This window comes from Felis catus, chromosome D2, assembly GCF_018350175.1.
Source record: "Felis catus isolate Fca126 chromosome D2, F.catus_Fca126_mat1.0, whole genome shotgun sequence".
NCBI lineage: Eukaryota > Metazoa > Chordata > Mammalia > Carnivora > Felidae > Felis > Felis catus.
Window position 1 is genome coordinate 49,410,035 of NC_058378.1, and position 24,245 is coordinate 49,434,279.

General features: G+C 39.4%; 1 protein-coding gene and 1 long non-coding RNA gene across 8 annotated transcripts in view; one reads left to right on the top strand and one right to left on the bottom strand.

The window, feature by feature from the left end:
- Nucleotides 1-21,263, bottom strand: part of LOC123380843 — a 41,524-nt gene extending 20,261 nt beyond the window's left edge. Inside the window, exon 1 of the long non-coding RNA XR_006587142.1 lies at nt 20,226-21,263. This is a non-coding gene — a long non-coding RNA (uncharacterized LOC123380843). The remainder of the gene's footprint in view (nt 1-20,225) is intronic.
- The window catches only part of ZNF239 (zinc finger protein 239), a 110,865-nt gene that overhangs the window by 44,115 nt on the left and 42,505 nt on the right, over nt 1-24,245 (top strand). The gene's annotated exons all lie outside the window — the stretch shown is intronic.

Below are 24,245 nucleotides of genomic sequence, written 5' to 3' on the forward strand. Positions count from 1 at the left end.
CAGTCCTAAAGACTTTCTTTAGTATTTTTTTTGTGGAAATCTGCTAGCAACAAAAATTGTTTTTGTTAATCTAAAAATGTTACCTTGCCTTTATTGTTTTTAATAGACTTTACTTTTTAGAGAAGTTTTAGGTTCACAGCAGAAGTGAGCAGGAAGAAAGCTCCCAAACACCGTCCCACCCCCCAACCCATGCACAACCTCCCTCACTATCAACACTCTGTAGCAGAATAGTGCATTTGTTACAATTGAGTCTAATTGACACATCATTTCACCCAAAGCCCATAGTTTTTATTAGGGTTCATTCTGTGTGCTTTATATTCTACGGATTTTGACAAATGTATGACATATATCCACCATTATAGTATCATAAGAATAGTTTCACTGTTCTAAAAATCCTCTGTGCCTATTTATCCCTCCCCCCACCCCCGCCACTGATCTTGTTACTATATCCATAGTTTTGCCTTTTAGAGAGTGTCATGTAGTTGGAACAAGCATAATGTTTGGCCTCATCAGATTAGTTTCTTTCACTTAGTATAATATGCATTTAAGGTTCCTCGGTGTCTTTTCACAGCATTTCTTTTTAGCACTAATATTACATTGTCTAGATGTACCACAGTTTATTTATCCTAATAAAAGACATTGTGATTGTTTCCAAGTTTTCACAATTATGGATAAAGCTGCTATAAACATCCATGCGCATCCATACCTTTTTGTGGACCCAAGTTTCAAACCCCTTTGCATAAATACTAATGTGACTGCTACATTGCATCGTAAGAGTATATTTCGTCACACACACTCCCCCAGTTTTATTGCAATATAATTGACATACATCACTGACATACATCACTGAACATACAAACTGAATGAGTTTCAGATGTACAGCATCATGGTTTGACTTACATACTGTGAAATGATTACCGCAATAAGTTTAGTTAACATGTATCATGTAATACAGATACAATACAAAGAATGGGGTAAAAAGAAAAAAATTCTCTTTGTTTTTAAGGAATGATTTTGTTGTTGTTTTCTTTTATTTTTTAAGTTTATTTATTTATTTTGAGAGAGAGAGCATGAGTGGGCTAGAGTCAGGGAGGGGGGAGAGACAATTCCAAGCAGGCTCCGCACTGTCAGCACAGAGCCTGATGTGGGGCTCAAACTCATGAGCTGTAAGATCATGACGTGAGCCAAGATGAAGAGTTGGATGCTTAGCTGACTGAGCCATCCAGGTCCCCTGAAAAAATTCTCTTTGTAATAAGAACTCTTAGGATTTATACTCTTAATAACATAACACTCTTCATATATAGCACACATTAGTGGTAACTATACTCATTATGTTGTACATTACATCCCTAATACCTATTATTTTGTAACTTGAAGTTTGTACCTTTTTTTTAAACTTTTGTTTTAATGTATTACATAATCCGTTTTCTTATAATAAATCAGAATATTTAATCATTTCTTTTTTTCTTACAGCATCTTTGATTTAGGCAGGAGTATTAAATCGAGCTTTTTGATATTGAGAGGTCAGTATTTTTTTTGTTTTAAAGTAAGCTTCATGCCCAGCGTGGAGCCCAACACAGGGCTTGAACTCAAAACCATGAGATCAAGACCTGCGTTGAGATCAAGAGTCAGATGCTTAACTGACTGAGCCACCCAGGTGTTCCAAAGTTTGTACCTTTTGACCACCTTCCTCCAATTCCCTTTCCTCCCACCCCTTCCTCCGGTAACCACAAATCTGATCTCTTTTTCTAGGAATTTAGTTTGTTGTTGTTGTTTTTTAGATTTCACATATATGTACAGTATTTGTCTTTTCTCTGTCTGACCTATTTCACTTAGCATATGCCCTCAATTTCCATCCGTGTTGTCTCAAATGGAAGAATTTCATTTTTTATTAGTATGTTTAGTTTTATAAAAAAAACTGCCAAAATGTGTTCAAACTGTAGTCCCACCAGCAGTGAATGAGAGTTCCCGTTGCTCCATATTCTCGCCAGCATTTAGTGTTGTCAGTGTTTTGGTTGTGTGCCATTCTAATAGGTGTGCAGGGGAATGCCATTATTTTATAACCTTCATTTTTTCATATAGTAACTTTGCTACATATAGAATTCTTGGTTTTACAGGGTAGTTTTTATCTTTCCTTTCAGCACTTCATTTTTCCTTTTTCTTCTTGAGACATAACTGATACATAACATTGCATAAGTTTAAAGTGTACAACATATTGATATGACACTTTTATATATTACAATATGATTCCCGCCACAAGGCAGGCTTTCTTGACTCTTTTATTCTTCTCTGTTTGTTCTGCTCTGACTGGGTTGTTTCAAAATTCCTGTCCTCTATTCTGCCTTCCATTTGCAAATGCCCTCTACTTCTTTTTTTTTTTTTTTTTCATTTCACGCATTGAATTCTTGAGCTCTAGAGATTCTGTTTGACTTTTTTTTTTTTTATTTTTTTTTCAACGTTTTATTTATTTTTGGGACAGAGAGAGACAGAGCATGAACAGGGGAGGGGCAGAGAGAGAGGGAGACACAGAATCGGAAACAGGCTCCAGGCTCTGAGCCATCAGCCCAGAGCCTGACACGGGGCTCGAACTCGCGGACCACAAGATCGTGACCTGGCTGAAGTCGGACGCTTAACCGACTGCGCCACCCAGGCGCCCCTGTTTGACTCTTTTTTATGATTTCGATCTCTTTTATAAGTACCTCATTTTGTTTATGTATGCTTTTCTTCGTTTCATTGGACTGAGTTTCCTTGTAGCTAATTGACTTTCTTCAAAAGAGCTATTTTGAATTCTTGGCCAGCTAGATCACTAAAGTCCATGCCTATTAGCTCAGTTATTAGAGAACTGTTCTCTTTTGGTGATGACATGCTTTCTTTATTCTTCATCGTCCTTGTGGTTTTGCACTGCTGCTTTCATATTTGAAGTCGCAGACACCTCAAGTCATTACTAGTTGCCTTCAGATGGGGTATATTATTCATTGGTCCTGTTATATCTGGAGTTTCTCCACCTTTGTATGGAAACTCCTGCTACACACTTCTCATTCCCTCTTGTGGCAAAATTCTTAAGCTTTTGTGTCTTCCCTGATTTTTATAATTCACGAAGCTTGATTGCTCAAACCTCTCCTTTGATTTCCAGAAGGTGGTGCTATAGTTCAAGTTTGAGGATCATCCCATGTCCACAGACGTGGTCTGATTTTCTAATAGCACTCCCTTTACTGTTTACTAGACTCACCTGGTGGCCATACTCAGGAGTGTGCACAAGGAGCCAGCCACAGAGTGGGAGATGTGGGTTTAGTGCTAAGGGTGTTCAGGGTCTCCAGGGAGAGATCCTTGGGTGAGGCTCTCACACAAGCTCATGGGCAGACTCCCTACAGAAGTCCTGAGGGTAGTCATCAGAAACGGTTTCCCTTTAATGCCTTTGATCATCTTTAATGCCTCTTTCCTGACCTTCTCTTTCCTTCACACCTCAGAGAAACTGGTTACTCTCTAGCAGTGTCTCACAACTGGGGTAACGAGGCACTCACTCACTGCTTTCCTTTTCCCCTACAAGAGAGGTTGCTGGAAGACAGTTCAGCTTCACTCTCGCCTTAGAGGATAGGCAGTGCTGGCAAAGCTCCTCTTACCTTCTCCACTGCATTCAATCTCATTTCCCCTCCTCCAATGGCATGCTGGAATCTCCCCCTTAGGAAAACTGGACTTCAAAGTCTCTCTCGTCTGTGGGTATCTGCCCAGGTCAGCACTCCACATTTTCCCCAAACACAGCCAAGAGGGACTGGGGCAGGTTCATTGGCTCTCCTGGTTCTGCAGCTCCTACCAAGGTCTGTCTGCCTATTACTGAATAATTACATGTGGGCAAGACTCCTTTCGCATTCCTTAGCATATGGTACCGAATCCCACAAATCCTACACTTTTGTTCATGACACTTTTATTCATGAATGGATGCCAAATTAAATGTAAAAGTAGAGAACAAGAAGGAAGAATGTCTGTCACACCATCATGCCAACTCTCCTTTCAACTCTCCATTCAGCACTTGTAATTTCATTCTATTGCTTTTGGCCTCCATTGTTTCTGGTGAGAAATCAGCTGTTAATATTATTGTATATGGTAAATTCTTCTTTATTGCTGCTTTCAAAATGTTCTGTTTCTGCCTTGACTATAATGTGTCTAACTATGGGTCTGTTTGTATTTATACGACTTGGCATTTATTGGGGTTCATGAATGTGTAAATTAACATTTTCATCATATTTGGGAAGTTTTTGGACATTACTTCTTACTATGTTTTCTATGCCTTTCTCTCCTCTCCTGGGAATCCCATTATTATTTTGTTGATATGCCTGCTGGTGTTCCACAGGTCTCTGAGACTCTGTTCACTTTTCCTCATTCCTCTTGTGTTCTCTGGTGTCTAGGCTGTAAAATCCCTATTGCTTTATCTTCAAATTCACTGGTTCTTTCCATTGCTGGCTCAAATCTGATTTTAAAAATCCTTCTACTGGGGTGCCTGGGTGGCCCAATTGGTTGAGCATCCAACTTCAGCTCAGGCCATAATCTCATGGTTCATGAGTTAGAGCCCCACATTGGGCTCGCTGCTGGGCAGACCCCACTTAGGATCCTCTTTGTCCCCCTCTTCCCCTGCCCTTTCCCTGCTCTCACTCTGTCAAAAATAAATAAAACATTTAAAAAGTGTTTTTAAATCCTTCTGCTAATTTTTTTTTCATTTTACTTCATTGTACTTTACAAGTCTATACCTTCCATTTGGCTTTTTTAAATAATTTCTATCTTTTTATTGATGATCCCTATTTTTTTAAGTTTTATTTATTTTTGAGAGTAAAAAGGAGATTGTGTGAGTGGGGAGGGGCAGAGAGAGAAGGAGAGAGGGAATCCCAAGTAGACTCCCTGCTGTCAGGGAGTATGTGGCTCAAGCTCACAAGCTGTGAGATTATAACCTGAACCGAAATCAAGAGTCAAACATTTAGGGGCGCCTGGGTGGCGCAGTCGGTTAAGCGTCCGACTTCAGCCAGGTCACGATCTCGCGGTCCGTGAGTTCGAGCCCGCGTTGGGCTCTGGGCTGATGGCTCAGAGCCTGGAGCCTGTTTCCGATTCTGTGTCTCCCTCTCTCTCTGCCCCTCCCCCGTTCATGCTCTGTCTCTCTCTGTCCCAAAAATAAATAGACGTTGGAAAAAAAAAATTTAAAAAAAAAAAAAAAAGAGTCAAACATTTAACCAACTGAGCCACTCAGGTGCCCCAGGCATTTTTTTTTTTAAGATTTTATTTTTAAATAATCCATACCCAGTGTGGGGCTCGAATTCACAACCCCCAAATCAAGAGCTAAATGCTCCATCAACTGAATCAGCCAGGTGCCCCTCATTCAGCCATTTAAAAAAGTTACGTTTAAAGGGGCGCCTGGGTGGCTCAGTCAGTTAAGCATCCAACTTCAGCTCTGGTCATGATCTCGTAGTTCATGAGTTTAAGCCCCCGCATCAGGCTCTGTGCTAACAACTCAGAGCCTGGAGCCTGCTTCAGATTCTGTGTCTCCCTCTCTCTCTCTGCCTCTCCCCTGCTCACAATCTGTCTCCCTCTCTCTCTCTCTCTCTCTCTCTCAAAATTAAACATTAAAAAAAATTGTTTTTCAAAGTTATGTTTAAAGAATTTTCAATCATAAGTGAAAGTACTCACCAGCTGTTGAGCCTGGGATGAGTTACTTAACCTCTCTGTTGAAGTAATATTATTTACAACAGGGGGTTTGGGTGAAGATTAAATGAAATGACACAGCAGTTCTCAAAGTGTAGTCTCTGGACCAGCATTATCAGCATCAGTTGGAACTTGTCAGAAATGCAAATTATCTAGCCCCCCCACCCCCAAATGACTTTGATGCATCATGCTAAAGTTTGTGAACCACTGGGATAAAGTATTCAAAACATCTAGCACATTGGGGCACCTGGGTGGCTTAGTCACTTAAGTGTCTGACTTTGGCTCAGGTCATGATCTCATGGTTCATGACTTCAAGCCCCATGTCAGGCTCTATGTGGACAGCTCAGAGCCTGGAGCCTACTGTGGATTCTGTGTCTCCCTCTCTCTCTGCCATCCTCCACTCACGCTTTGTCTCTCTCTCTCTCAACAATAAATGAACATTAAATAAAAATAAAAATAAACATTTAAATAAACATCCAGCACATGGTAATAATCATAGCTATTAACTTGTAATATGTAGCATGTGAAAAGCATTATGCTAGGGTTTTACATGACTAATATTACTTAACCACCATAACAATCCAGTAAGGTTTCACTATATCCCTTTTATAAATGAGGAAACTGAGGCCCAGGGAAGATAAGGAGCTTAGAGTTGTTCTGTATTCAGGTTTCTTGTTTTGAAACATCAATGTAGTAAGCCACAGATTCACTCACTTCACTCAATCACATGCTTATCAGTCTTATTTATCACCCATTTTACAGATTTTTTTTTAAAAAAGTGATTCCCAGGGGTGCCTGGGTGGCTCAGTTGTTTAAGCCTCCAACTCTGGATTTCTGCTCAGGTCACAATTTGTGAGTTTGAGCCCCATGTTGGGTTCTGTGTTGACAGTGCAGAGCCTGCTTGGGATTCTCTTCCTCCCTCTCTCTCTGCCCCTCCCTTGCTCATTCTCATACTCTCTCTCTCTCTCTCTCTCTCTCTCTCTCTCTCTCTCTCTCTCCGCCTCTCTCTCTCCCTCTCAAAATAAATAAATAAACTTAAAAAAAAAAAGTGATTCTCAGAGAAGAAAAGTGACTTTCCGGGAGTAAAACAGTTAAAGGAAGAACCAAATAATAATAATAAAATTTTTAAATAAAAAATAATACCTTATTAAAATAGCTAAAGAAATATATCCAGAGAAAATAAATTTGTGTATGACTATTAGCCTCTTGGTGAGAAGAGTTGCTCACAGAGTTGAGGATACTGGAAGCAACATCAATAGCCAACTAAAATACAAGGCAAATAATCAAGTGGTTTTCTTTGCTCTGGATGAGCCAAAAGATGTTACTACTCAGTTATTATTGTTTATTCAGAATGTCAGTAAAAAGTTTGACAAAGCAAAATCAGACCTATAAATACAGAGAACTGATGGCTGTCAGAGGGGAGGAAGGTGGGGGGATGGAGAAAATAGGTGAAGCAGGGTGGGAAATTCTGGCTTCCAGTTATGTAATGAATTAGTTACAAGAATAAAAAGCACAGTGTAAGGAATGTAGTCAATAACACTGTCAATGATAGCACTGTATGGTGACAGATAGATGGCAGCCGCACTTGTGGTGAGCACAGCATTATGTATAAACTTGTCGAATCACTGTGTTGTACACCTGAAACTAAAGTACCATTGCATATCAGCTATACTCAAAAAATTTTTTTTAATTTTTTTTTAATGTTTATTTTTGAGAGAAAGAGAGCACGAGCGAGGGAGGGGCGGAGAGAGAGGGAGACACAGAATCTGAAGCAGGCTCCAGGCTCCAAGCCATCAGCACAGAGCCCGACGTGGGGCTTGAACCCACGAACCGTGAGATCATGACCTGAGCCAAAGTCAGATGCTTAACCGACTGAGCCACCCAAGTGCCCCTATACTCAAAAATTTTTTAACTAATAAGTTTGAAATCATTGGAGAATTAGTTCCTATGACAGTCTGTGTAGAAATACAGAAGAGAATATTTTCAAATAGGTTGAGAAAACACTAATTCAGTACAACTTGATGTAGAATCTGCTAAGATGTGTTACAACTGATAATAATGAAAATATAAAGCAGCAAAAGGTTGGCCGAAGTAAGAGTTAGAGAGGTCTTGGGTATGTTGTGTGTGCCTGAAGTATCTGTGGAACAAGCAGACACACAGCTTCAGGAGGCCGCTGGATGTATGGTTCTGAACTCAGGAGGGAAGCCCGAGATGGAAATTAATTTCACTTGTTTTTCTCTTTTTATCTTTGGGTGCCTGTGGCTCAGTCAGTTAAGCATCCAACTCTTGATTTAGCTCAGGTCATGATCTCATGGTTCGTGAGTTAGAGCTGCACATTGGGCTCTACGGTGACTGTGCAGAGCCTGCTTGGGATTTTCTCTCTCCCTCCCTCTCTCCCTCTGAAAAATAAACAAACATTAAAAAAAAAAAAAAACAAGGGCAAAATGGTAAGAACTAAGATAATCAAAACCACAACATGGATAAAACAAAATCACAGCAAGAAATGGAAGAAAATCTGCTTTTAGTTCCAAATGGTGCTTTTACAGATTTTAGAAAACTGCCTAAGAACTGACTTCAATAACAAGGAACCATAAAACCTCGAGAAATAATTCTCAAAAATTGAAAAATTTGACTACTGAATTGTGAAAAACAAAATCAAAACTCTTAACGGGAGGCCTGAAATAGAATGGATAGACATAAATGACTAATTCTGCAAATATCCTAGAATGTAGACTAAAAGAGAGACTGCCAAATGCATATGGGAGGTCAAGCAATCCTTCTTGATAGTATAAAAAAGTAAGTGTTCAGCTTATTAGTCACCACAAAAGTAGAAACTGACTTTCCCTCTACTATCTATTGAGTAGAGAGACATAACAGCCTGTCAAATTACTCAAGAAATACACAACCTAGATCAAGAAAAGGACAATGACTACCCCATATAAGAGGAACCAGAATCCTGAGCAAAGAAGTCTAAGCAAAGTAATTTGTAGACAAAGACAATAATATTGGCTGACATATCCAGAACAGCTAACATGTAAACAATAAGGATTCCAGTAAATGAAAGGAACAGATGGAAGAGAATTAATCATAAATGAATAAGATACTTTCATAGTTGAAAGCCTTTTTTTATGTTTCCTTTTTTTAAATTTTATTATTTTTAATTTACATCCAAATTAGTTAGCATATAGTACAACAATGATTTCAGGAGTAGATTCCTTAGTGCCCCTGACCCATTTAGCCCATCCCCCTCTCACAACCCCTCCAGCAGCCCTCTGTTTGTTCTCCATATTTAAGAGTCTCTTCTGTTTTGTCCCCCACCCTGTTTTTATATGATTTTTGTTTCCCTTCCCTTATGTTCATCTGTTTTATCTCTTAAAGTAGTCATATGAGTGAAGTCATATGATATTTGTCTTTCTCTGATTGACTAATTTCACTTAGCATAGTACCCTCCAGTTCCATCCACGTAGTTGCAAATGGCAAGATTTCATTTGTTTTGATTTCCCAGTAATACTCCATTGTACATATATATACCACATTTTCTTTATCCATTCATCCATCAATGGACATTTGGGCTCTTTCCATACTTTAGCTATTGCTGATAGTGCTGCTATAAACATTGGGGTGCATGTGTCCCTTTGAAACAGCACACCTGTATCCCTTGGATAGATACCTAGTAGTGCAATTGCTGGGTCCTAGGGTAGTTCTATTTTTAGTTTTTTGAGGAGTCTCCATACGGTTTTCCAGAGTGGCTGCACCAGCTTGCATTCCCACCAACAATGCAAAAGAGATCCTCTTTCTCTGCATCCTCACCAACATCTGTTGTTTACTGAGTTAATGTAAGCCATTCTGGCAGTGTAAGGTGGTATCTCATTGTGGTTTTGATTTGTATTTCCCTGATGATGAGTGATGTTGAGCATTTTTTCATGTGTCGGTTGGCCATCTGGATGTCTTCTTTGAAGAAGTGTCTATTCATGTCTTTTGCCCATTTCTTCACTGGATTATTTATTTTGGGGGTGTTTAGTTTGATAAGTTCTTTATAGATTTTGGATACTAACCCTTTATCTGATATGTCATTTGCAAATATCTTCTCCCATTCTGTCGGTTGCATTTTAGTTTTGCTGATTGTTTCCTTCTCTGTGCAGAAGGTTTTTATTCTGATGAGGTCCCAGTAGTTCATTTTTGCTTTCGTTTCCCTTGCCTCCAAAAACGTGTTGAGTAAGAAGCTGCTGTGGCCAAGATGAAAGAGGTTTTTGCCTGCTTTCTCCTCAAGGATTTTGATGGCTTCCTGTTTACATTTAGATCTTTCATCCATTTTGAGTTTATTTTTGTGTATGGTGTAAGAAAGTGGCCCAGGTTCATTCTTCTGCATGTCACTGTCCAGTTTTCCCAGCACCACTTGCTGAAGAGACTGTCTTTATTCCATTGGATATTCTTTCCTGCTTTGTCAAAGATTAGTTGGTCATACGTTTGAGGGTCCATTTCTTGGTTCTCTATTCTGTTCCATTGATCTGAGTGTCTGTTCTTGTGCCAGTACCATACTGTCTTGATTACAGCTTTGTAGTATAGCTTGAAGTCTGAGATGGTGATGCCTCCTGCTTTGGTTTTCTTTTTCAAGATCACTTTGGCTATTCGAGGTCTTTTCTGGTTCCATACAAATTTTAGGATTATTTTTTCTATCTCTGTGAAGAATGCTGGTGTTATTTTGATAGGGATTGCATTGAATATGTAGACTGCTTTGGGCAGTATCAACATCTTAACAATATTTGCTCCTCCTATCCAGGAGCATGGAATTTTTTCCCATTTTTTTGTGTCTTCTTCAATTTATTTCGTAAGCTTTCTATAGTTTTCAGTGTATAGATTTTTCACCTCCTTGGTTAGATTTATTCCTAGGTGTTTTATAGTTTTTGTGCAACTGTAAATGGGATCGATTCCTTGATTTCTCTTTCTGTCGCTTCATTGTTGGTGGATAGGAATGCAACCGATTTCTGTGCGTTGATTTTATATCCTGCAACTTTGCTGAATTCATGAATCAATTCCAGCAGTTTTGTGTGTGTGTGTGGAATCTTTTGGGTTTTCCATATAGAGTATCATGTTATCTGCGAAGAGTGTAAGTTTGACCTCCTGCTAGCTAATTTGGATGCCTTTTATTTCTTTGTGTTGTATGATTGCAGAGGCTAAGACTTCCAATACTATGTTGAACAACAGTGGTGAATGTGTATATCCCTGTCTTATTCCTGACCTTAGGGGGAAAGCTCTCAGTTTTTCCCCATTGAGGATGATATTAGCGTTGGGTTGTTCATATATGGCTTTTATGATCTCGAGGTATGCTCCTTCTATCCCTACCTTCTTGAGACTTTTTATCAAGAAAGGATGCTGTATTTTGTCAAATGCTTTCTCTGCATCTATTGAGAGGATCATATGGTTCTTGTCCTTTCTTTTATTGATGTGATGAATCACGTTAATTGTTTTGCAGATATTGAACCAGACCTGCATCCCAGGTATAAATCCCACTTGGCGGTGGTGAATAATTTTTGTAATATATTGTTGGATCCGATTGGCTAATATCTTGTTAGGGTTTTTTCATCCATGTTCATCAGGGAAATTGATCTATAGTTCTCCTTTTTTTTTTTTTTTTCAACGTTTATTTATTTTTGGGACAGAGAGAGACAGAGCATGAACGGGGGAGGGGCAGAGAGAGAGGGAGACACAGAATCGGAAACAGGCTCCAGGCTCTGAGCCATCAGCCCAGAGCCCGACGCGGGGCTCGAACTCACAGACCGCGAGATCGTGACCTGGCTGAAGTCGGACGCTTAACCGACTGCGCCACCCAGGCGCCCCTAGTTCTCCTTTTTAATGGGGTCCCTGTCTGGTTTTGGAATCAAGGTAATAGTGGCCTCAAGGAATGAGTTTGAAAGTTTTCCTTCCATTTCTATTTTTTGGAACAGCTTCAAGAGAATAGGTGTTAACTCTTCCTTAAATGTTTGGTAGAATTCCCCTGGAAAGCCATTTGTCCCTGGACCCTCGTTTTTTGGGAGACTTTTGATTACTAATTCGATTTCCTTACTGGTTATGGGTCTGTTCAAATTTTCTATTTCTTCCTGTTTCAGTTTTGGTAGTGTATATGTTTCTAGGAATTTGTCCATTTCTTCCAGATTGCCCCTTTTATTGGCATATAATTGCTCATAATATTCTCTTATTATTGTTTTTATTTCTGCTGTGTTGGTTGTGATCTCTCCTCTTTCATTCTTGATTTTATTTATTTGGGTCCTTTCCTTTTTCTTTTTGATCAAACTGGCTAGTGGTTTATCAATTTTGTTAATTCTTTCAAAGAACCAGCTTCTGGTTTCATTGATCTGTTCTACTGGTTTTGTTCTTGTTTTTTTTGGTTTCGATAGCATTAATTTCTGCTCTAATCTTTATTATTTCCTGTCTTCTGCTGGTTTCAGGTTTTATTTGCTGTTCTTTTTCCAGCTCCTTAAGGCGTACGGTTAGGTTGTGTATCTGAGACCTTTCTTCCTTCTTTAGGAAGGCCTGGATTGCTATATACTTTCCTCTTATGACTGCCTTTGCTGAGTCCCAGAGGTTTGGGGTTGTGGTGTTATCATTTTCATTGACTTCCATATACTTTTTAATTTCTTCTTTAACTGCTTGGTTAGCCCATTCATTCTTTAGTAGGATGTTCTTCAGTCTCCAAGTATTTGTTACCTTTCCAAATTTTTTCTTGTGGTCGATTTCGAGTTTCATCGTGTTGTGGTCTGAAAATATGCACGGTATGATCTCAATCTTTTTTGCACTTGCTGAGGGCTGATTTGTGTCCCAGTATGTGGTCTATTCTGGAGAACATTCCATGTGCACTGAAGAAGAATGTGTATTCCGCTGCTTTAGGATGAAATGTTCTGAATATATCTGTTAAGTCCATCTGGACCAGTGTGTCATTCAAAGCCATTGTTTCCTTGTTGATTTCTTGATTAGATTATCTGTCCATTGCTATGAATGGCATGTTGAAGTCTCCTACTATTATGGTATTATTATCGATGAGTTTCTTTATCTTTGTGATTAATTGATTTATATTTGGGTGCTCTCACATTTGGAACATAAATGTTTACAATTGTTAGGTCTTCCTGGTGGATAGACCCCTTAATTATGATACAATGCCCTTCTTCATCTCTTGATACAGTCTTCATTTTAAAGTCTACATTGTTGGATATATGGAGCATGGCTACTCCAGCTTTCTTTTGTTGACCATTAGCATGACAGATGGTTTTCCTTACTTTCTTTTTTAAAATTTTTAAAATGTTTTTATTTTTTTGAAGAAGAGAGACAGAGCATGAGTCGGGGAGGAGCAGAGAGAGAGGGAGACATAGAATTTGAAGCAGGCTCCGGGCTCTAAGCTGTCAGCACAGAGCCCGATGCAAGGCTCAAACTCACAAACTGTGAGATCATCACCTGAGCTGAAGTCGGACACTTAACTGACTGAGGCACCAGGCACCCCATCTATCACCTTACTTTCAATCTGAAGGTGTCTTTAGGTCTAAAGTTGGTCTCTTGTAAACAGCATATAGATGAATCTTGTTTTCTTATCCATTCTGTTACCCTATGTCTTTTGATTGGAGCATTGAGTCCATTAACATTTAGAGTACTGAAAGATACGAATTTATTGCCATTATGATGCTTGTAGAGTTGGAATTTCTTGTGGTGTTCTCTGGTCCTTTCTAATCTTTGTTGCTTTTGGTAGTTTTCTTTCTTTTCTTTTCTTTCTTTCTTTTCTTTCTTTCTTTCTTTCTTTCTTTCTTTCTTTCTTTCTTTCTTTCTTTCTTTCTTTCTTTCTTTCTTATTTTCATCTTTTCTCCCCTCAGAGAGTCCCCCTTAAAATTTCTTGCAGGGCTGGTTTAGTGGTCACAAACTCCTTTAATTTTTGTCTGGGAAACTTTTTATCTCTCCTTCTATTTTGAATGACAGCCTTGCTGGATAAAGAATTCTTGGCTGCATATTTTTCTGATTCAGCACATTGAATATATCCTGCCACTCCTTTCTGGCCTGCCAAGTGTCTGTGGATAGGTCTGCTGCAAACCTGATCTGTCTTCCCTTGTAGGTTAAGGACTTTTTTTACCCTTGCTGCTTTCATGAGTCTCTCCTTGCCTGAGTATTTTGTGAATTTGACTATGATACACCTTGTTGATGGTTGGTTTTTGTTGAATCTAATGGGGGGGGGGGGGTCCTCTGTGCTTCCTGGATTTTGATGTCTGTGTCTTTCCCCAGGTTAGGAAAGTTTTCTGCTATGATTTGCTCACATAACCCTTCTACCCCTATTTCTCTCTCTCTTCCTCTTCTGGGAACCCTATGATTCTGATGTTTCTTTTTAATGAGTCACTGATTTCTCTAATTCTTAAATTGTACTCTTTTGCCTTAATCTCCCTCTTTTTTTCTGCTTTATTATTCTCCATAAGTTTGTCCTCTATTATTGCTGATTCTCTGTTCTGCCTCATCCATCCTTGCAGCTGCAGCATCCATCCGTGATTGTAGCTCAGTTATAGCATTTTTTATTTCATCCTGACTAGTTTTTACTTCTTTTATCTCCCATAGTTGAAAGCCTTTGAGTCTTCACATTGAGAGAGATATACTAAGAGTTAAGAAATAAAAAAAGACACACAAACCTTTGGTTTCAACTCTGATACTTAAAGAGCTTGCAGGTTGTCACTCCCATCCTAAAATCCCCTAAAAATCAATGACTTTCCTTGAAGCCATCAGAGAACTGAAGTCCCAAGGCAAAATGTCACCCTGAAATCTAGACAGGTAGACACATGCAGAGTCACAGCTGCTCCAAGTGAGCAGAAGCTGGCAGAGCCATAAGCTGGTAAATTTGCTAACTGCTGGGGGCTATGTTTAGAGAAGCATCAGAGTAAACCAGAGGGTACAGCAGTGGGGCTGCCACACTTTCATGGGCTTTCTGTCCCACAACTTCACCAGGTTCTCATGAAGAACATCCAGGAAAGATCCACTTAGACCTGGCAAGGGTAGGGCAACAGTAACTATTGTGGAAATATGTTCAGTATCTTCTTCATAACAAAGGCTTACTCTCTGAAATCTAATCCCAACGGAAGGAAGGGAATTCTTCTCCACGCTATCCATCTCTAGCTTTCCTGTCCCATTTAAGGCTGGAGGGCAGGGAACAGTTTTTCAAGGTTATTGTTTCAGGGGCGCCTGGGTGGCTCAGTCAGTTAAGTGTCCAACTCTTGATTCCAGCTCAGGTTATGATCTCATGGTTCATGAGATCCGTGAGATCTCTCTCTCTCTCTCTCAAAATAAATGAATGAACATTTAAAAACAAAATTTTTTTAAGAATGAAATCTTGCCATTTGCAACTACGTGGATGGAACTGGAGGGTATTATGCTAAGTGAAATTAGTCAGTCAGAGAAAGACAAAAATCATATGACTTCACTCATATGAGGACTTTAAGAGACAAAACAGATTAACATAAGGGAAGGGAAACAAAAAAATATATAAAAACATGGAGAGGGACAAAACAGAAGAGACTCATAAATATGGAGAACAAACAGAGGGTTACTGGAGAGATTGTGGGAGGGGGGATGGGCTAAATGAGTAAGGGGCACTAAGGAATCTACTCCTGAAATCATTGTTGCACTATATGCTAACTAATTTGGATGTAAATCTCAATAAATAAATAAAGAAAGAAACAAAACAAGTTAATAAAATAAATAAAGCATCATGTCACTGGGAGAGGAATGGTGGGAGATCCGAGGAGTAAGAACAAGGTTAACAGGAATGATGTAAAACAGAAATTTCTTGACACTGTGCTTATAATGTGCCAAATAAACACATGATTATGGAAAAAACAAAACAAAAAAACAAACAAACAAAAAATATATAAAAACAAAATTTTTAAGAAGTTATTGTTTCAAGGAATAGAGGAGAAACTCGGCCAAGAAAGGAAATAGAAGGCAGGAGGAGGGGTAGTTATACCACTGAAGAAACACTTGTAAAAATCGTAGCCCAGGGACACAGACCCACTAAAAGACTGAGATTTAATCATGAGATTTTAGAATGCTTTCCCTCCACACTTTATCGCCACACCAACAGGATTCCAGCATAACATCAATAGATTATAGCTAAAAAAGCTACAAGACACAGACTCTCCACTAAGGCAGAGTTCTTAAGGAATCTCAAAGTCTTCAAAGAAGGGAGACAAAAATAAGGACACCAGAGGAAGTGAAGCCCCGAAACCTACAACAAACATTAAACAAAGCTCATGTGCTAGCCAGAATAACACAAGTCCTCACACTAAAGGTCTACTTACCTCAGTTTCTATTACCAGATACCTGTTCAACTTTGAACAACAACAAAACTATGACGTAGGCCAATAAAAGAGAAAATACACCTAAAGAAAAAAGGAATAAGAACCACACTCAGCTATGAAACAGATGTTGGTATTATCACACAGATAGTTTAAAATAACTATGATTAATATGTAAGGACTCCCCTTCAGAGTTTTGTCAAAGGCAAATGGTTTTATTTTTTATGTTTTTCATTTTGTTTTGTTTTGTTTTTTTAGTAATCTCTAACCCAACATGAGGCTCGAACTCACAGCCCTGAGATCAAGAGTAGCATGCTCTTCCGACTGAGCCAGCTGGGCACCCCCAAGCAAATGGTTTGAAAGACATTTAAAAAAATCCACTCAGTATATCACAATTGAGAATTTTATTAATAAATTTTTAGGAGTAAAATTATTAAATTTTATTAAAAATTTCTTTCAAAGAAAGAAGTGAAAAAAAGTATTTGCAAGAAATAAATAAGAGAAAAACCTGCTTCAAATTCTGTGTCTCCCTCTCTCTCTGCCCCTCCCCCACTCTCTCTCTCTCTCTCTCTCTCTCTCAAAAATAAATAAATGTTCAAAAACAATTTTTTTAAGAAATAAATAAGAGAAAAAGGATTACTGTCCAAATTACATAAAGGATTTTTACAAGGTCATAAAAAATAGAGGAAAATGGGCAAATACATAAACAAGGCAATCCATTATCATATCATATATGAAACATCACAGTTAATCAATAATTCACTGGTAAATAGTAGACCAGCCATGGCAGGTATTCAACAATAGGAAATAGGAAGTCACTGTATCAGCAGGGGCTTCCTGTGTCACAGGATCCTGGACTCTACCCTATTGATGGCTAGCAGCCAAGAAAGTGGAAGAAACACTAACTGATTAACATTTTAGACAAATTACTGAAAACAAACTTGAGATCTAGAAAAGAAGCATAAAGGCTGGAACAAAGAAGAGAGAATGAAACTGTGGTAGGCTACAAGGATAAGACAGAAAAGACAAATTTAAGAAATATTAACAATTTAAAAGAAACAAGAATGGGATAACTAACTAGAAGGACAGGAGAACTGAGACAGAAAGTGGTTTAGGACTTCTATCACATGGATGACTGGCTAAGTAGTGTTAATATGTGACAGAGAATAAAGAAACACAAGTACTTTATGGATCTGTTATTTCTGGATGCTCTTGAACAAGTTACACACAGGGGACTAGCAGAGCGGTACGCTGGAAAGACAGACTCCCACAGGTGCCCATCAGCTATGAACACAGAGAAGATGAATCTGTGAGGGCAACAAGAATAACAAGAAGCAGAGAGATGGGACATGCTCCTGAGGATGATAATGTTTAAGGGCAAAAGGATGGAAGAAAGCACCACAAAATACAAAATACAGACAAAGGCACATCCAGTGGGATGGTGTCAGAGAAACCAACAAGAAACTCTCAGAACAGTCAACAGTGTCCATGAGACAGCAGGTACTGGTAATAGCCATCATTTTATTGTAATTAGATCACTGTGACCTTTACGAAAAGACGTTAAGACAACTGGAAAGGAAGAAGCAAGAATGGTCTGAAATGTAAAATAGAATTATGGACATAAGAGCCAGAGAGTATAACCCTGAACTATCTGTGCCACCACTAAATACGGCCTAACGGGGGGAAAAATCATTTACTGGAATAATCAGTAAAGAACATACACTTGATTCCTTCTGCCAAATACTCTACATCTTATCCTTGGATCATACAGGAACATCAGAAAATGGTCTAGAGCACTGCTGTCCAGTTTGGTAGCCACAAGCCACATGTGGCAACTAAGCACTTAAAAGTGTTGATATGTGAGTCGATACTACCCAAAGCAATCTACATATTCAATGCAATCCCTATCAAAATAACACCAGCATTCTTCACAGAGCTAAACCAAAGAATCCTAAAATTTGTATGGAGCCAGAAAAGACCCCAAATAGCCAAAGCAAGCCTGAAAAAGAAACCCAAAGCTGGAGGCATCACAATCTCAGATTTCAAGCTGTATTACAAAGCTGTAATCATCAAGACAGTATGGTACTGGCACAGAAACAGACACATAGACCAATGGAACAGAATAGAAAACCCAGAAATGGACCCACAAACATATGGCCAACTAATCTTTGACAAAGCAGGAAAGAATAGCCAATGGAATAAAGACAGTCTCTTCAGCAAGTGGTGCTGGGAAAACTGGACAGCGACATGCAGAAGAATGAACCTGGACCACTTTCTTATGCCATACATAAAAATAAACTCAAAATGTATTAAAGACCTAAATATAAGAGAGGAAGCAACCAAAATCCTAGAGGAGAAAACAGGCAACAACCTCTTTGACCTCAATAGCAGCAACTTCTTACCTGACATGTCTCTGGAGGCAAGGGAAACAAAAGCAAAAATGAACTATTGGGACCTCATCAAGATAAAAAAACAAAACAAAACTTTGTACAGTGAAGGAAACAATCAGTAAAACTAAAAGGCAACCAATGGAATTGGAAAAGATATTTGCAAATGACATATCAGATAAAAGGTTAATATCCAAAATCTATAAAGAACTTTTCAAACTCAACACCCCCAAAAAACAGTGAAGAAATGGGCAAAAGACATGAATAGACACTTTTCCAAAGAAAACATCCAGATGGCTAACAGACACATGAAAAGATGCTCAACATCACTATCATCAGGGAAATACAGATCAAAACCACAATGGATACGACCTCACATCTGTCAGAATGGCTAAAATTAACAACTCAGGCAACAACAGATGTTGGCAAGGATGCAGAAAAAAAGGAATTCTTTTGCACTACTGGTAGGAATGCAAACTGGTGCAGCCACTCTGGATAACAGTATAGAGGTTCCTCAAAAAATTAAAAAATAGAACTACCCTATGACCCAACAATTGCACTACTAGGTATTTATGCAAAGAATACAGGAGTGCTGTTTTGAATGGGCACATTCACCCCAATGTTTATAGCAGCATTATCAACAATAGCCAAAGTATGGAAAGAGGCCACATGTCCATCAACCAATGAGTGGATAAAGAAGATGTGGTACACACACACACACACACACACACACACACACACACACACACACACAATGGAATATTACTTGGTGGTCAAAAAGAATGAAATTTTGCCATTTGCAACAACGTGGATGGAACTAGAATGTATTATACTAAGCAAAATAAGTTAGTCAGAGAACAACAAACATCATATAACTTCACTCATATGTGGAATTTAAGATTCAAAACACATGAACATAAGGGAAGAGAAGCAAAAATAATATAAAAACAGTGAGGGAGATAAACCATAAGAGATTCTTAAATACAGAGAACAAACTGAGGGTTGCTGGAGAGTGTGAGGGGGGTGGCTAAATGGGCAAGGGGCATTAGGAGGGCACTTGTTGGGATGAGCACTGGGTGTTACATGTAAGTGATGAATCACTAAATTGTATTCCTGAAATCATTATTACACTATATGTTAACTAACTTGGATTTAAATGAAAAAAAAATAGCTAATCAGAAAACAACAAGAACTAGCTAATTAGTAATTTTGCTAAGTCCAAATTAGAGTTATCACTGGGATATTAAAAAAAAAGACCAAAAAAGATGTTGATTTGCTCATAGGAACTACATTTTAATTGCTTTAAATGAACTATCTACATGGGGCTAGTGGTTACTATACTGTACAGCATCCAGTACCAGACACGATATTCTGATTCTCTGAAAATCTATATCCACTGAGTTCTCCCTTAGCTCTAGAGTCCTCTGTTCCCATTGAAGAACTGCTCAGTGAAAGAGGCTGCATTTCTTCTAGGGAAGTTGTTAGAAGGTTGTACACTTCATCATCCATACAGAGTGCAAGAAAGGAACTTCTTTTAGACTTTTAGTCTTCATGCCCCATAAATAATCAATATGGTTTCTGTTTATGGAAAATGTAAATCATGTAACAGATTCTGCATGACTATCAGAAAGATTAGGAACAAATTTGCAGCTTATCTTTGATAACTCTAAGATCATAAGATCTGTCCATATCTATATATTACATCCTTCTGTTCTTGATCTGCTACTGTATATTTTCCCTATTGTTGATTTGTAATTTCTGTATTTCCATTCTAATCTACTAACTCTTAAAAGTCTCACACAAGGCATTAGAAATAAACTGGGAATAACAAACAACTCACCTGGGATCTGTTCATTTTCTGGTTTGGAAAAGTGTAGAGAAGTGTAAAGGTAGAGCTGGGAAGAAGGAAGCAAGAATAAAGTCAGGAAAATATGGCCTGCCTTGCAGTTCCTGGATTCACCTTTCTATTTATTTCTTTTTAATGTTTACTTATTTTTGAGAGAGCGCGAGCACGCACACATGAGTGGGGGAGAGGCTGAGAGAGAGGGAGACACAGAATCCGAAGCAGGCTCCAGGCTCTGAGCTGTTAGCACAGAACCCTATTTGGGGCTCGAACTCACAAGCCATGAGATCATGACCAGAGCCTAAGTCCGCCACTTAACCAAATGAGCCACCCAGGTGGCCCTGGATTCACCTTTCTAAAATGCACCACAAAAGAGGCAATCTAAACAACATGGAAACATATCAGTGACTAGATCATATTCAGCTTTGACATGTAGTTTTTGAGTAGGTGAAAGTAAACATACACATCCCATTGATTATATTGATAATTTACCTATGATTTAAGCACACACAAAAAAACTTAAAATACAACCAATTCATACATTCAGAATACTAATATAGGAGTGTGTTCTTTAAACTCCTGTGGTTAGAAAACTAAGATTGCATTATCTATTTTCCTACCAACATGATCCTGGAAGTATTGTTGAACAATTTCTGAAAAAGAGAATCAGTATTCTAATAAGTTTTTTTTAAACTGTCCAAATTAGTTGCAATTTCATAACCTTTTGATAAGAAACTTGTTTTAGCTGTGCAAAGGAGGCATCTTGGGAATCAAGAAACCAAGTAACTCTCATGTCTTGATCAGTAACAAAGGAGTGATCTGAAACAATTCATTTACTTTCTCAGGCTCTATGTTTCCTTTCAAATGGGACAGAAATAGATAATCTCGAATGCCCTTCGTGCACTACTATTACGTGATTCTAAGTTCAGAATAAAAAAATAAAAATAGCGGGGCGCCTGGGTGGCGCAGTCGGTTAAGCGTCCGATTTCAGCCAGGTCACGATCTCGCGGTCCGTGAGTTCGAGCCCCGCGTCAGGCTCTGGGCTGATGGCTCGGAGCCTGGAGCCTGTTTCCGATTCTGTGTCTCCCTCTCTCTCTGCCCCTCCCCCGTTCATGCTCTGTCTCTCTCTGTCCCAAAAATAAATAAAAAACGTTGAAAAAAAATTTTTAAAAAAATAAAAATACCTAGATACTAAAAATACATGGATATACATCATATACAGGCTTAGGGTTTGGGAAAAGGAGAACAAAAGAAATGTGGGCTGTGTAAGGAGTTAAATAAAACTTCCTTGCTGGTGACCCATGCTAATCATCCATAAGGAGGTGATGTTTCCATGCAGCTTGCCCCACTCATCACTTAAGACAGCACACCTCTCCAGTGAAACCTGGTCTCTGAAATCACAGAGCTGTGATGGTTTCAGTTGTGACACCTGAAGTTATGTTTATTTAGAGCAGGGAGATCAAAAATTGCTTCTGGCCTTGGATATCTAGAGTCTGTTCCTTTGGGGGGGTCCCTTTCACTACTGTTCTGAAGCTCTGGTGAGAGGTCTGAGGAGGGTCTCAGGGTGTTTTCTTTGGATGTTTTTGTGCAGTTCCTTCCCTTTTATCTTCCTAGAATTGCTTTGTTGCGAGGGAAATGGAACTGGGGCCCAGAGGACAAAATCATTCAATTTGAATTTTTGTCCAAGACTCCCAATCTGACTCTCTAGACGGTTGCTCCCCAGACTAGACCTTCTACAGGCTCAAATCAGGACTGCTGGGCGCACAAAGCTGAGAAAGATGGGAGGGGCCCATATCCTGGATTATGGACTCTGACCTCAGAGTCCTTCCTGACAGCCAGGAGGGCACCTGTGCCACTTAGGGCCCGTGAAAGAACCCAATGGTGGTTTCCAGGTAGAGTGGCCTATTAATAACAGGAGGTTCGGACAACGGATCTGACCTTGAACCCAACCCCCTCACCTGCCGGCTGAGTGAACTTGGGTAAATAATTCACCTCTCCAAGACTGGTTCTCATTTGCTAAAACAAACGTTTGTGAAAATTCAAAGAAATAAACGAAAACAGCTGCTTTATCATTAACCACCACACACTAGGCTCAAAGCTTCACATATGCCTTCGCTCTCAGCGCAGAGAAGCCCGCTGAAGAGCCGGGCCTCCCCCAGGGGGCGCTGCTGGGAGCCGACCTGGGCCGCTTTCGCAGGCTAGGTGCACAAGGCTGCAACCCTCAGAGGACGTGGTCAGGGGGCCCGCCACAGGGCTCCAGCGTCTGGACGCCGGGCCCCGCTCTCCCCGCGTTGGGACTGGGGGCCGATCCAACACGCACGGTCTCCGTCCACCACACACAGCCGCGGGCCTCACAGCCGTGTGGGTGCGCGGCTCCGCAAGACCATGCGGACGGAGACCATCTACCCCACGTATCGGAGTGGTGAGGCGGTCGCCGCCGAACGCACATGCGTACCGGAGCCGCGCGGGTGTGTAACTTCCCATCAGCCCCGGCGGGGAACGTGTGCGCCTCTGCGGCGGGCCGGGCGGGGCGCGCAGGGTAAGTATGCGCCGGACAAGTTCCGGGAAACGCTGAGCTGTCCCGGAGACGGGCGGGGCCGGGGCAACAACGGAAGCGGAGGCCAGAGACTCGCCCTTGTTGTGAAATACACCCGAACGGCAGGGTTCTCCCAATACAGGAAAATAATGATGAATGTTTCATTATCATGCTTTTTACAACGCTAGCCTCCAAAGACTACACGGTAACAAATGAAAATTTTAGGAAAATCAGAAAATACGCACAAACAAATGAAAGAAAGGAACAGTGGACATAGCTTCACCTCCCGCTCCCTGAAATTTACCTGCTTAACCGTTAGACGCAGCCTTCTTACAGTTTGCAGAAATGTGATCATAACACGCATTTTTACCACTATCCTTGCAGAAAACAATTTCTTGTAATATATAACACCAATTCTTTTTTTTCCAATAATAATAAGTTCCACTCACAACAGCATCAAAAATTGTGCAAAATAATTGAGTTAATAACCTATTTTTTAAAAAGATATTTTGTGGTATATCACATTTAAAAGACCTGGATGAGTAGATATTCCTGTGATTTTCCTAGAAAGGTTCAATCTTCAACAGTATTCCAAACAGAATCTCAACAATTTTCTGTTTTTCTTTTTGCTTTTTATTTTGTGTTATCTTACTTGACTGGGCATTGTAACCCTACTCTTAAGAGAAAAATAAGAAGAAAAAAAAAGAAGAAAACCCCAGTACTGCTTAACATATATTAAAAGTATTCTATTATATTATAACTTTTTTTTAATTTGGAATTGGCACAAAAAGAAAAAGAATATTTAAGAAATCAGAGGCACCTGGGTGACTCAGTGAATTATGAATCTGACTTCAGCCCAGGTCCCTTCCTGGGTTTGAGCCCTGGGTCATGCTTTGTGCTGGCAGCTCAGAGCCTGGGGCCTGTTTCAGATTCTAAGTCTCCCTCTCTCTCTGCCCCTCCCCCACTCATGCTCTGTCTCTGTCTCTCTCAAAAAATAAACATTTTAAAAATTATTTTAAAAAAATTTTTTAAAAAGAATTCATTACATGGTTACATGAGGAAAGAACTGAGTATTCAATTCATTTTGGACAAATAGATCCTTCAAACTGAATGAACTTGTACACCAGTTCAAGACTCGTGCTCTCTCTGTCTCTCAAAAATAAATAGACATTAAAATATTTTTTTTAATTTTATATGTAAATCATTATATTCTTTTCATAATTTTTTTTAAGAATGTGCCTCCCACCTCTGACCTCTCAAAGAGCCTAGATACAATGATCTCCCAGTAGCAATGAACACAGTTAGTACTCAGAAATTATCTGTGAAAAGTACATAATGACCTTCGGAAAAGTGATTGCAAGTCTGGCCAAGAAAAGTACAAGGTAAAACTAAGAAAGCTTACTGTGCTAAAGAACAAAGAAGAACTTGCAGATCAATGGGGGTAAAAAACAGAAGCAAGTTTGAGGAGGTACTCATAGCAA